This window comes from Ambystoma mexicanum, chromosome 12, assembly GCF_040938575.1.
Source record: "Ambystoma mexicanum isolate Mex_15411 chromosome 12, UKY_AmexF1_1, whole genome shotgun sequence".
Taxonomy (NCBI): domain Eukaryota; kingdom Metazoa; phylum Chordata; class Amphibia; order Caudata; family Ambystomatidae; genus Ambystoma; species Ambystoma mexicanum.
In genome coordinates, this window is record NC_090936.1 from 1,052,044,816 (window position 1) to 1,052,058,057 (window position 13,242).

The window sequence follows — 13,242 nt, forward strand, 5'->3', positions numbered from 1 at the left end:
CTGGAAGCGGTTTCTTGCTGCCATAGTCGAACAGCTGGGTGTCTGTGCGCTTGAGTTTGGGTTGCGGACACAGCTTCTGGAACATGCTTGTGGGCATGGCCCATTTTGTTGGGTTTTACTCTTTAAAAGATGCATCTCATACAGCTCTGACCCATTTTGTTGGGTTTTAGTTTAATAAAAATGCATCTTGTGCGCATCCGACCCATTTTGTTGGGTTTCATTTTTTTAAAAATGCTTCTCGTGCGCTCATGCCTCTCTCTCCACTTCACTTCTTCCACGCCCTGCCTGCTTCTTGTTTCCCTGCCATTCCACCTCCTGTACCACCCGCCACCCCCTGATTGGGCCGCCAGGCCAAGAGTAAGAAAACAACAAGATTGCAGTCCCCTCGCAGGAGCCACAAACCACTTGGCCTGCGTGTACCTCTGGGGTGAGTTTGGCCCACTTCCTGCTCATCCAAATCATTTTGTTGGGTTTTACTTTGAAAATAAATGTATGTCGTATGCATCCGACCCATTTTGTTGGGTTTTCTTTTTTTAAAGAAGCGTCTCGTGTGGATCTGACCCATTTTGTTGGGTTTTACTTTAACAAAAAAGCATCTTGTGCGCATCCGTCCAATTTTGTTGGATTTGACTTTTTTTTAAAATGCCTCTCATGCCCATCCGACCCATTTTGTTGGGTTTTACTTTAAAATAATGTATCTCATGCGCCCGTGCCTCTCTCCCCTTCCCTTCTTCCCCGCCCTGAATGCTTCCTGTTTCCCCCATCCCACCTCCTGCCTCACCCACCACCCCCTGATTGGGCCACCAGGCCAACAAAAAGAAAACAAGAGTCCAGTCCCCTCAGAGTAGCCACAAGCTGTCATGGCTATTTCAGTGCAGTAGTACTTTTACTTTATTTCAGTGCAGGAGTGCTTTTATTTTACAAGAACTTTCCAGGAGCTGAAAGCATTTATTCCAGAGAACATCCTCATGTGCAGACTCATCGGGTGTGGTTCCCTAGGCATGGTCTTCATGTGCTGACTCATCGGGTGTGGCAGGGTGTGGCAAGCAGGCTGAACCTGGTGGGCATGGCTTCAGAAGCTCAGCTATAAAGCTGCTCCATCCTTAAGGCTGGTGCTTCGCGTTACTGTACACTCGCGTGCAACGTGACACTCACCGCCGCTTGGACCAGTTTACTTACCTTTGAAACCAGGCGTTCTCCTGCATACTCACCTCCAGGAAACCAGTGCTTCATCGCTTCATCTGCAGACACATCTGCTTCCATCCAGTGATCTTGATCCCGACGCCGCAGCACTGCTCTCCACATCCATGAACTCGGACCCTGTGAAGAAGAAGAAAGACAAGGTTAGAACATCCGTCCAAGGGGCCCTCCACATTTGGACCCCGCGTGCCCCCTAGTTAACAACTTACCAGCTACTGTACTGCTGCAGCTTCGCTTCTCATTCCCTCCGGCTGCCGCCTCGAGCTCCGCAGCTTCTGCTGGGCCGGCAACGTCACCTGTAAGGGAAAAAAGCAAAAGAGCAAACATCAAAAGTGGAATGGACAGCAATACAAGACAACAAACTATACAATACAACAAAAACAGATGAGGAAAGACGAAGGCAAACAGGAACACTTACCTGAAGTATAGTGGCTTAGTCGCAGCAGGACTGGACTACCACGTGCAAGGGACCAGTGAAGGGACTCGGTCCAGATCATACAAGCGCCCCTGCCAGAAGCAGAAGGACAGAGTGCCCGCCAAAACTAATCAACAGGTGAGCTTTCCAGGGACAGCACATCCCATGGGTACCACGGTTTGGGAAAAGGGGTCTGGAAGGGGATCAGGCGCACAAGCTGGGATACTCATGCAGGAGCAGTCCCGAGCAGCATCACCTATTACCACCAGTCATCACATGAGCACAGAGGGTGAAGTCGAACCTGAGCGAACTCATCCCTGGGAGCGCTGCAACCATGTCCCAACGCCTCAGCAGAGACCAGGTGAGCATAACACAAACCACTTGGCCTGCGGGCATCTCTGGGGTGAGTTTGGCCCACTTCCTGTGCATCCAATCCATTTTGTTGGGTTTTACTTTTAAAATAAATGTATCTCGTGTGCATCCGACCCATTTTATTGCATTTGACTTTTTTTAAAGATGCTTCTCGTGCGGATCTGATCCATTTAGTTGGATTTAACTTTTAAAAAATGCCTCTTATGCGCCCATGCCTTTCTCTCCCTGTCACGACCTTGACCCCAGACTATGGGACTCGGGCGCCATGGCCCGCCTCAGTACTTTTACAAGGCCAGAAAGGACCACGTCAGCCCGTTGCGGGTGCCTTGGACGCAATCCTGGTGCCGTTGGTATCAGGCTCACTTGGCAAGTATGGGTTCCAATGGACAATGGGTGAACATGGCTGCCCCCATAAGGATTGTCGGGGAACTGCAAAAAGTAGTCTAGCATCAGGGTGGGGTCCGCCCCAAAGGCACCTGGGATACCTGCCGGGTATTTAAACCACGCCCGACCCGAGGCACGCGCTTCGCGTTATTCTGCTGTTGCAGCGTGACATTCACTGGGTCCTGCTCAGCATCCTGGCCTACACGGGCGAGAAACTTTAAAGAACATCGCTATCCTTACCTGTTCAGCTCCAGCTCCTCCATCCAGTCAGAGCCTTCAGGAACTCTTCCATCGTTCTCCTGCTACATCCCTCGGAGAATAGAGGCAAGAATCAAAAGCTACTTACCAGCTCTCCTGGAAGTCCTCCGCCATGCTGAACATCATCCTCAGCATTTGGGCCCAATACATCGCAGCTTCCAGGAATTCTCTGCGACCTGTGAAGAACAAAAGCACAGGTCAGTTGACTTCCAAGGACGCTTTCAGCGCCGCATCTAGCGCATCCTTACCTTCTCGAACTCAGCCATCAGCCTTGGCTCTCTCCATCAGCCTCTGCAAGACAAGAGAAGAAGGTTATTGGAGCATTCATCAATATAGACACTACTCGAAAAACACTAAAAGACTTACCTGAAGGGTGGAGTCGCAGCCGGTCTGGACTCCAGGCTATCGCCAGTGAAGTAACTCGGTGGATGAAGCCAACAACGACGCACCCCTGCCCAGCACAGCAGGACGGAGAGCGCAATATTCTGAAAATCAAGGTGAGCGAAGTCCCAAGGGGAAACTGCAAGGGGAACGCAGGGAGGTGGGTCTCTCGAGGGAAGGAGAAGTCGCTAAAATCCACCTCCTATCACCTAAAACCGATTCCTGGCAGAACGAAACCCGGGGAAGGTGCAGTGAACCCAGAAGTGTCCCAGACCAGTCGAGAGGCGCCCCTGTGGATACAAGGTGAGCATTACACTCCCCTTCCCAAATTTTGCGCCCTGCCTGCTTCCTGATTCCCCCATCCTGCCTCCTATCCCACCCAACACTGATTGGGCCGCCAGGCCTTTTTTAAACAACCTTCCAGGGTAGGGTACGCCCGGGCAGCCCTTATCTAAGGGCCCCAAGTCAAACGGCAGCTCCTACAGAAGCAGTTCCAAATCATGTCTGCCGGTGTCCACTGGGGAAGCAAGTAGCCAGCAGCCGTCAACCAGCATTGACTGACAAGGTTAGTGTGGTGCGGACAGGGGGAACAGAAATCACTGCACCCCACAAAACTGTCACACCTCTCTTATTACTCCTACTATGCCCTAGCCCACCACAACTAGGTAGACTGTGTAGCTTAGCCACCTCTCTCACCTAGGAGAACTATGTCCTAACTGTGTCAGTTAGCAAAATCTTGCATCTGGTCCAGGCAGGGAGAACAAGCATTACTGCTCCGCTTGGCGCTGCCATGCCGCTTTTGTTACCTAGTGGCTTTAGTATGATGGACAAAGCCTGTAATGGGTTAGTGATCATATCCTGCACTAAAGCCATTATGTTAGCTAGCCATTCTGCATAACCCTCAGACTACCCACCTACCACATCACCAATTATACTACTCCTATAGGCACTCTGCCTCCCAATGTCTATCAGCCATAGTCAGCATTCACCACACTTGTATTAGGTAGCCATCCTGCAACCAGCCTCATTGTGTAAGTTAACCACACTTTGTATTGTGCCAATGCTTTTGGCCACTCACAGTTTGCATTCGAGCATGTAGGGATGTGATAGTATTGTGAATTGACTAACATGCGCCACATCCAAACAGAATTGCAAAGGTAATCGCTCATCTCATCTAGATAGAACTGTGAAGATTAGCATGCATCACATCTAGATAGAATTGTGGAGATTTGCATGCATCACATCTAGATAGAATTGTGAAGATTAGCATGTGTCACATCTAGATAGAACTGTAGTTGTAATCATGTGTCACATCTAGATAGAACTGTGGAGATTAGAATGTGTCACATCTATATAGAGTTATGGAGATTAGCATGCATCACATCTAGATAGAATTGTGGAGATTAGCATTCATCACATCTAGAGAGAATAGTGAAGATTAGCATGAGTCACATCTAGATAGAGTTGTGGAGATTAGTATGTGCCACATCTAGATAGAACTGTGAATATTAGCATGAGTCACATCTAGATAGAATTGTGGGGATTAGCGTGCATCACATCTCGAGAGAGTTTTGGAGATTAGCATGCATCTCATAAAGATAGAGTTATGGCGATTAGCATGTGTCACATCTAGATAGAACTGTGGAGATTACCATGCATCACATCTAGACAGTATTGTGGAGATTAGCATGCATCTCATCTAGATAGAGTTGTGGAGATTAGCATGTGTCACATCTAGATAGAATTATGGAGATTAGCATGCGCCACATCTAGATAGAATTGTGAGATTAGCATGAGTCACATCTACATAGAATTGTGGAGATAAGCATGTGCCACATCTAGATAGAACTGTGGAGATTAGCATGCATCACATCTAGATAGTATTGTGGAGATTAGCATGCATCACATCTAGATAGAGTTGCGGAGATTAGCATGTGTCACATCTAGATAGAATTGTCAATATTAGCCTGAGTCACATCTACATAGAACTGTGAAGATTAGCATGCACCACTTCTAGATAGTGATGCCATTATCCAACCCTACTAAAAATCTCACTCCACTACATACACCTCTCATACTCAAAATAAACACAACCATACCTCCAAACACAACAAACCGCATGCACTTCACTATACCGCAACAACAAAACAAACCACACATAGGGCCTCATTACGACCCAGGCGGTAAGTTACCGCCTGGGTCGTACCTTTACCACCATGGCGTAAACTACGTTTACGCCATGGTGGTTGGCGGACTTACCGCCCCTTTCCGAGGTTGGCGGGGCGGTAAGTCCCCAATCCCCATTTACCCTTCCCCATTCCCATTTTTGCCCCATAGGGCATAATGGGAGTAGGGAAGGCGTTAATTACGCCACCGTAAATTACGGTGGCGTAATTAACAACATGGTCCCTTAGCGCCATGGATTTTAACACCTGCTAAAAGCAGGTGTTAAATCCTCCATGGCGCTAAGGGACCTCGGAATCAGGCGGTAAGGGTCGGCGCTGTTTACGCCGCCGTAAACCCCTTACCGCCTGGGTCCTAATGAGGCCCATAGTCTCGAACAACAGCACATGACGGCAACCAACCGAAAAACACACTTAAGATCAGTGAACAGTGTTAACGGAACTGGTGCTGCCAACAGCACATCTCCCTTGCTTCTCTCCCACTTAGTCCTACAAACCCATCCCACCCTCTTTTCCTTTCAGATCTGCCAGAGTGCCAGGGTACCACTCCGGTGTTGATAGTGCGCAGTATAAATATCCTTTAACATTAACTTTAACATTAACATTAACATGACAATCACCAATGCTCCTGTGTCAATGGTCATCAACGTCTATTGGGCCTGTATGTTTACAAGGCATTTTGGTCTTTTCCTTTTCTTCTTCTAGGTGTTGTTGCCTTGATCCAGAGCCGAGATGAGGTGGACCTTTCCTTTTTTCTTCACTCGTCCTATTGCAATTGTTGTCACTGTTTCCTCATCTTCATCCCCTGATTCGTCCATTAACAAATTGTTTTCAGTTACTACCAAGCGGGTGTCCGCCTGTTTCTTCTTATTTGTAGTGTGTTTAATGGGCGGCAGCTGTGGGCGTTGCTTCTGGCCTGCCGATGCTCTGAAGACACGTGCGTAATGGTCTCTTCGGCCACAGGCTACACATGTGGACGCTTGTGCGGGCAGTTTATTTTTCCTGTGACGTGCCCCTCCGCACCAACCATCTCCGTTGGACCAGGGATTCTCACCTGCCGTTGTGGCGAGTTGTGTGTCTTGCCGTTGTCATCCCTTTGTGATGGCTGTTTCATTACCTGTGCAATGGTTGCTGTTGTTGGTGGCAGTTGTAGTTTCTGGAGTGTGTTGCCCATTTGGGCTGCCCTTGCATGTGACAACTCCCTCTGGCATCCGTACTTGATTATTCTTGCCAATGTGATCCCTTTCTCGCTCATTACCACTCTTCACAGTTTCTCGGATGACATCCCATTTATTATTTGGCGCCTTATCTCCTTCTCGTTGTCGTCGAACTCGCAGGACAGCGGTAACCTCCTCAACCACGTGTGTTATGCGTCCAGGGGCTCCTACTCCGATTGCACTCTGGCACAGAAGTTGGAACTCTCGAAGTCTGGATTAAGTTGTGGCATGAAGTGTGCAGTTAGAGCATCTCTGGCTAGCAGTTAAGCATCTGCGCCGTTGCCTATAGCCAGCGAGTTAAGAATGTGCAATACATCATCACCAACGTTCAGCAGCAGATGTGACTATATCTTCCCTGGTGTGGTGATGTCCTTGCAGTGCATGGTCATTTCAAACTTCTGGATCCAGATTGTCCAGTGAGGCCTCACAGATGATGGGTCAGTGTAGGGGTGAAATGGTCCAAGCGCTGATGTTACACCCCCTTAATTAAGGAGGGATGCTGGCTGGGGAGACAGTGTTGCTGCCAGCCTTACTGGTGTGCTGGCCCTGGGTGTGGAAAACCCTGTGGCCATGTTGCTGCGCATTGGGGTGTGCACTTCCGTGTTGTGGGGGCCAGGTCTGTCTTCCTCCTCACCTGTGGTGTTTTCTTTGTGTGTTGATCCACCCTTGCCTGATGGTGTCTCTCATGCTCCTGTGTTGCCCATGACAGAACAAAGGAAAGGAGAATGAAAACATTGCACATGTCATTCTTGGCGGTTCCAAAAATTATTTTACTTTTTCCGGCAGAGTTGATCTTACAGTTGATGTGCGTCGGCCGTACTGACTCCTCGTCGCCAGTGTTAAATTCCCGCACTAGCAGCACCGGCAGTGGTTTGGATTGCTTACAGGCCGCGCTGGAAAGTTGTCATGGTCACAGACCAGGAGCGAAATGAAACACGTCATGCTGTGCGTGCTTTCTGCTCTGCCGGCTTCCGGCAAGCGGGAGATTTATTGCACCTCACGTCATCGTGTAGTGTGTAACATGAGGCAGACACAACAGACGTGACAGAGTTTTAAGTTATAGAAAAGATATGGTCAGCCCGATAGCATGTGACCAATATGAGGGTAGTGTCTTGAAGAGTAAGTTGAGACAGAGACAGCATAAAAAGGAGAGAGGGACAGTTAACAGTGTCAAAGGGAGCAGAGAGGTCTAGAAGAATGAAAACAGATGAAAGGTGAAATAAATTAGCAGTGGTGAGGAATTAGGAGTTATGAGTGAGAGCAGTCTCAGTGGAGTCTCTGCCTCACAACACCAATTGTGTGGGGTTGCTTCATTTACTATCCACAAGGTGGGTGGTGATGCTGTTGAACACAACATATTCCAAGATTTTAAAGTAGCCCGAAAGCACAGAAATAGGACAATAGTGTCTGGGCTGTGAGGCTCAACAGTGGCCATGTTTAGGATCATGCATCTTTGAGATCTTTTTGTTGCAATCTTTTGTCCTGCATAAGAAAACCATACCTGGTGCCCATATGGTGGTTGGTTCGGGAAAAGCTCTTAAATCTTTCAAGTCATGCTCTCCAACATCTGACAGGCAAGGCAAACATTGCCAAACTTGGAATTTAGGTAATTGCTCTGCTACTCACTAGGTTGATCAATGCTTCATTCAGACAAGGGGTTGTCCCAAACATGCCACATTACTCTGATTCATAAAAACCCTCAGCTCATCCTGACGTCCCTGCGAACTGTCAGCCCATCTCTGGCCTTCCATGTGTGGCTAAAACTATAGAACTGGTGTTAAACCCTAAACTATCTTCTGAACCGGTAATAAAGGACCTCCTGAATGGTTTTCAATCTGGTTTCCAAGGGAACTAAAATAATAGTAATGAATATTGGAAATCGCAGTGAAACCTGGCGAATGATAGTGCTTCACCAATCAGCAGTCTTTGATACAGTCGACCAGTGCATCTGAGTCCATTATCAAATCGGGTCCAATGCTATGCCTGTAATCTGCCTTAAACTGTTCTCTTTATTTCCACACAGCAGAATCTATCATCTAAAATTGGGAACCTTCACGTTTCCTAGGTACATTCTTAGATGTGGCGTCCCTCAAGGATTGTGGTTCACAACAATCCTGTCCAATGCATACAAGGCCCCACTACCCAACATCATTGCACATGATAACGGGGACTCCATAGGTTTGCAGATTACAAGGTTTACTTAAACTGGCTGAAGGCAATGGAGTTTGCAATGAAATAGTGGAGTGCTTCCTGCACATACGATATTAGATGGAAATGAATGGTCTCTAACTTAATGTCTCAAAATTAGAAATCTTCCTGATTGTCCTGACAAAGCAAAACCTGCTCCCTCTGATTTCCCCACCCAAAACGGGACATATGCCAAGTCCAATCAGCATTCCTGTAGCTTGCAAATGGTATTTGATGCGAACATGCTGTTTGTAAACTCTTTAACTAAAGCCTTGTTCGATCACCTCTTGCTTCAAGCAGATCACAGGACTGCACTCATTATGGAAGTCTTCATCTCCCGATTGGACTACTCCAATGAAACTTTGCTGTTTGGTGGTATTCTACCCTGAACACACAGCAATGATAACGGGAAGACACAAAGAGGTAAATGAAGACACGAGCCACAGAGAGTATATCTACGTTTGTCTTTATTCCGTGAACTCGTTGAAATGCACTCCTCCGCTTCCAGTCATGGGTCTCTTGTTCATGGTGATGAACAGAGAAACAGGACAGGACGCTACATCGCCCCCGAGCATAAGTGAATACATACAGAGATTACTCCATCTCTTCAATCCACCTTGATGGTTTTCCAATCGTCTGTTTCTGTGGGAAACAGGCTCGTACACTTCACTGCAACTACTGTCTCCAGTGTCTAAATCCCTATCCATGAAGTCGAAACCACTTTCTTGTGAACTTCAGTAGTCTGATTCTTCACTCGCTAAGACCACATCATTCGGTATCTCCCTGAAAAAGTACGAATTCCTGATAATTGTGTGATCCTGTCGTTCAGCCGAAATCATTGAGCCTCTGACATCTGAGATTGTTAATGGACTGGGTCTGAAAGCCGGCATGTCCTTTTGTGACTGCGTTTGACGCACCAACACTCAATCCCCAACCTGGAGCTCTGACTCTTTGGCACCTCTCTTGTCATTAGCATATGCCTTCCTCTTTGACTTAGTCCTCTCGTCCGCTTGTCTTGCTCACTGAGCTGCTTCCTTTTCCTCCTGATCATTATACATTTGTGGCGGTAGGGTTCGTATTTCTTTGTTAAACATGAGTTCTGACAGACAGACCCCAGTGGTGCTGTGTGGGGTATTCCGGTAATCTCTTAATAGAGAATAGATAGAATGCATAAAGGACCCCTTTGTGATGCCACAAATCTACAGTGTCCTTTTGATGTTGGCCATGAACCTTTCGACTGTGCCATTGGTTTGTGGCCACAGTGGGGTAATCTTTCTATGTTGAAATACCAAATATTCAGTAAACATGACAAACTTGTGTCCACTGAATGGAGGACTTCATGACTGTTGGGATTCCACAGACAAAAGCTGGGACGACTGTCTGAACTGCGGGTTGAAGATACCATCAGTACTTCTGGATATCTTGCCATCTCGTCAATGGCCACCAGTACATATTTGGCATTTGAAAGTGGTCCAAATAAGTCGCCAGCTACCTCTTCCCACACATTCAATGGCAGAGACGTCATCCTCAGTGGTTCTACACATTCAATGGCAGAGATGTCATCTGCAGTGGTTCTGGGAATGTGTGTGGTGCTACTGACTCACAAATGACACACTTCTCATGTACTAACCGTATTTTAGTGCCCATTTTGTGAAACCACATCTTTGTCCTGAACATTATAGGCCTCATTACAGGTATACCGGGACAGAATTAATGTGCCAGTAATAACGTTTACCAGCATTTTTTCTGGACTGGCATACTACAAGTTAGAGGTAGGGTGCCCTGATATACCTCCAGCAAAGAGCTGGAGGTAAATCAGGCACCCCACCATCATAGACGGCCAGACATGTCGCTGATAAAATGCAGGTTTTGATTTGTCACATTGTTGAGACCATCTACATTTTTGTCCCGTTCCTGTGAAGAGTCTGAGTGGTGTGCTAACAGAAGCTAAATCTTGAATGTACTTTGTACAGTAGCTGGCCATGTTTGGAAACAACCGCACTGCTGATGCGGATGTGGCAATGGGCATTGCGACCAATGCTTGTATTTTGGCTGCATCAGGTTGGAGGCAATTGCTCGAAAATATATTTCCTAAAAACATCAGCGTATATTTGCTGAATTTAAATTTTCGTTTGTTGACATTTAGGGTTAAGTGAGCATCTTCAAGTGCCATGCACACTCGCCATAGGGTGTCATCATGATCTTCTTGGGTAGCACCAAACATCAGAATATTGTCACTCTAGTTGAGGCACTGTGGTATATGCTGCATGACCTGGTGGATTTCATTTTGAAATATCTCAGCCACTGATGAGACTTCAAAACTTAGCCTACTGTATCCGAATAGCCCAAGATATGTTGTAAATGTGGTAATTGAATGGGACTCTGGATTTAATTCCAGCTGGTGGTATCATTTGTTCAGTTCCAATTTTGAGAATATCTTGGAACCATGCAGCAGGTGGCTCATGTCTGTCATCCTCAGTGACAGGTGTCTTTCCCTCTCTATGACTTGGTTTGGGGTGTGCATGTCCACGCATAGCCGAATCTTTGCACTATTTTCTTTCTTGGGTACCGGAGCAATTCGAGATACCCAGGGTGTGGGCCCTTTGGCTTGTTCTATTATGTCCTGCTTTAGTAGTGATTCAATTTCATCTTCCACTTGTGACTGGATGTTCATTGGGATGCCCCTATAATGTTGCGAAACTGGTTTGGCAGCTTTGTTTATATGTAACTTGATCTGCCTGTCTGTTAATTTTCCAAGACCCTGGAATAATGAGAGGGATATATTATATGCAACTTGATTGATCTGCCTTTCATTTAACCTCCCAAGACCCTGGAATGATGAGGGATATTGGGCCTCATTACCAGTCCGGCAGTAAACCTTGCCGGTGCTCCAGGCGGGTTGCCGCCAGACTCGTAACATTTTACTGCCACTTAACTTCTCGTTGCCACCGGGACATTAAAAGTCCCGGTTGACCAAGAAGCTGGGTGCTGGAAAATGTTAGTCCCCATTCCCGTGGAGTCCCATAGGACTCCACGGGAATGGGTTCAAGAAATCATTGGCACTGGTGATGCTTCTCTGATGAGTCTGCCTACTGGTGCCACTGCGCCCGGCAGGGTCAGACCTGTCGGGCACAGCGGCCCCGACAAGCAAACTCGTAGTGTGGTGGTCTGGAAACAAGGGTGCCTGTGAGCTTACCGGCACCCTTGTTTCCAGACCGCCACACTCATAATGAGGCCCATAGTCTCATGACCATGTCATTTGCACCTGATGTGTATGCAAACATGATGTGATACATAATGTGCACAAGCCCCATCTGCATTGCAGATTTGAAGCTAAGGAAGCATCCTCCAGGTACATTTCCTTTGACCACATAAATGGTCAATTTGGCTACCTTATCTTTGTATGAGCATCTCGTTTGAAACATCCCCTTGCAGGAGAGTTTTCCAGCCATATGGGTAAATGTCAATGTCGGGTGTTCCCAACTTGGCAGTGTGTTTCAATCCCTTGTATGTTTCTTCATTCATGACATTTACAGTGTCCTTCCTGCTGCATGTTGGCTCCTTACTAAACCAGCCCGCCTCCTGTTTCTGTGTAAAGAGCCAACTCGCAGCAGGCAGTCCTTTCACTCAAAGAGCCGCGTGGTTAAAGGGCTGCCTCCTGCTCTTACCAGACCCCTTCCTTAAACGATGGGGGGGGCTCTCATAAGGGTGTGTGGCCTAAATTCACCTATACTTAGGCCACACCCCCTAACAAGAGCCCCCCCTTGATTTAGCATCTCACTTAAAGCACTGGCCTAGGAGCTGAAAGATCAAGGCCAAGGTCACCAAGGACAGAGCTAAGCCATTTTTGGAGACTGCCAGGGCTGTACCCCGGCTAGCCCCAGCCCACTTAAATCCATGTCCTAGGTCAACGGTCACAGAGACAGCGACAGAGGGTGAAAGCAAACATATCTCCCGAATAAGTGTTGGAGTTGCATTGCTTTTATTTCATCAATCCCATTTCAAATGTTCAAAAAATCATGCTCCATAGCCGAAAAGTAGAATACAAGGTGCAAATGGCTGTGGGGTGCTGCAGGCAGGGCCTTGGAACCTGTGACCAATTTCTAATGACGGCTCTTCAGCAGTGCACTATGGAAATTAGGATATACGGTTCTCATTAAAACGTCTGTTGTGCTTAATGTTTACACGTCATATATCAGTGTACTGCCATGTGCATATCCTGTTCGGGTTCATTAGTTCCTTGAGCAGTTAACTATTATTTTTGTATTCTGCATGGTTTTCTGTTTTATTTGCATTTTCCAGATTGTGTCAAACAGAAAATCTAAGCTTTTGGTTGGGTTTATAAGAACACTTTCTCTATAAACAACTGTATTCACGGTGACTTTTATATCTACCAGTATGGCCTACATCAGTGTGTATGACAAGCACACAAAGTGAAGAGTATAGATGCTGCACTTTTTAACTAGTGGGCATCATGGCTGCAAGCCTGCCATTTTAAGGCAGCATCCCAGTTGATATACAGTTTCTTACTAAAACAGCCCTTTCTGTCATTCGGTCACTTTATGTGAGGCCTCCGAAGAAGGGTCAAAGGTCACATCCCATCACTTCCTATGATGTCATAAGATGCACAGTGCCACTTCCGCGA

General features: G+C 47.0%; 1 protein-coding gene across 2 annotated transcripts in view; it reads left to right on the forward strand.

The window, feature by feature from the left end:
* The window catches only part of LOC138513092 (tyrosine-protein phosphatase non-receptor type substrate 1-like), a 360,255-nt gene that overhangs the window by 117,948 nt on the left and 229,065 nt on the right, over positions 1-13,242 (forward strand). The window lies entirely within an intron of this gene.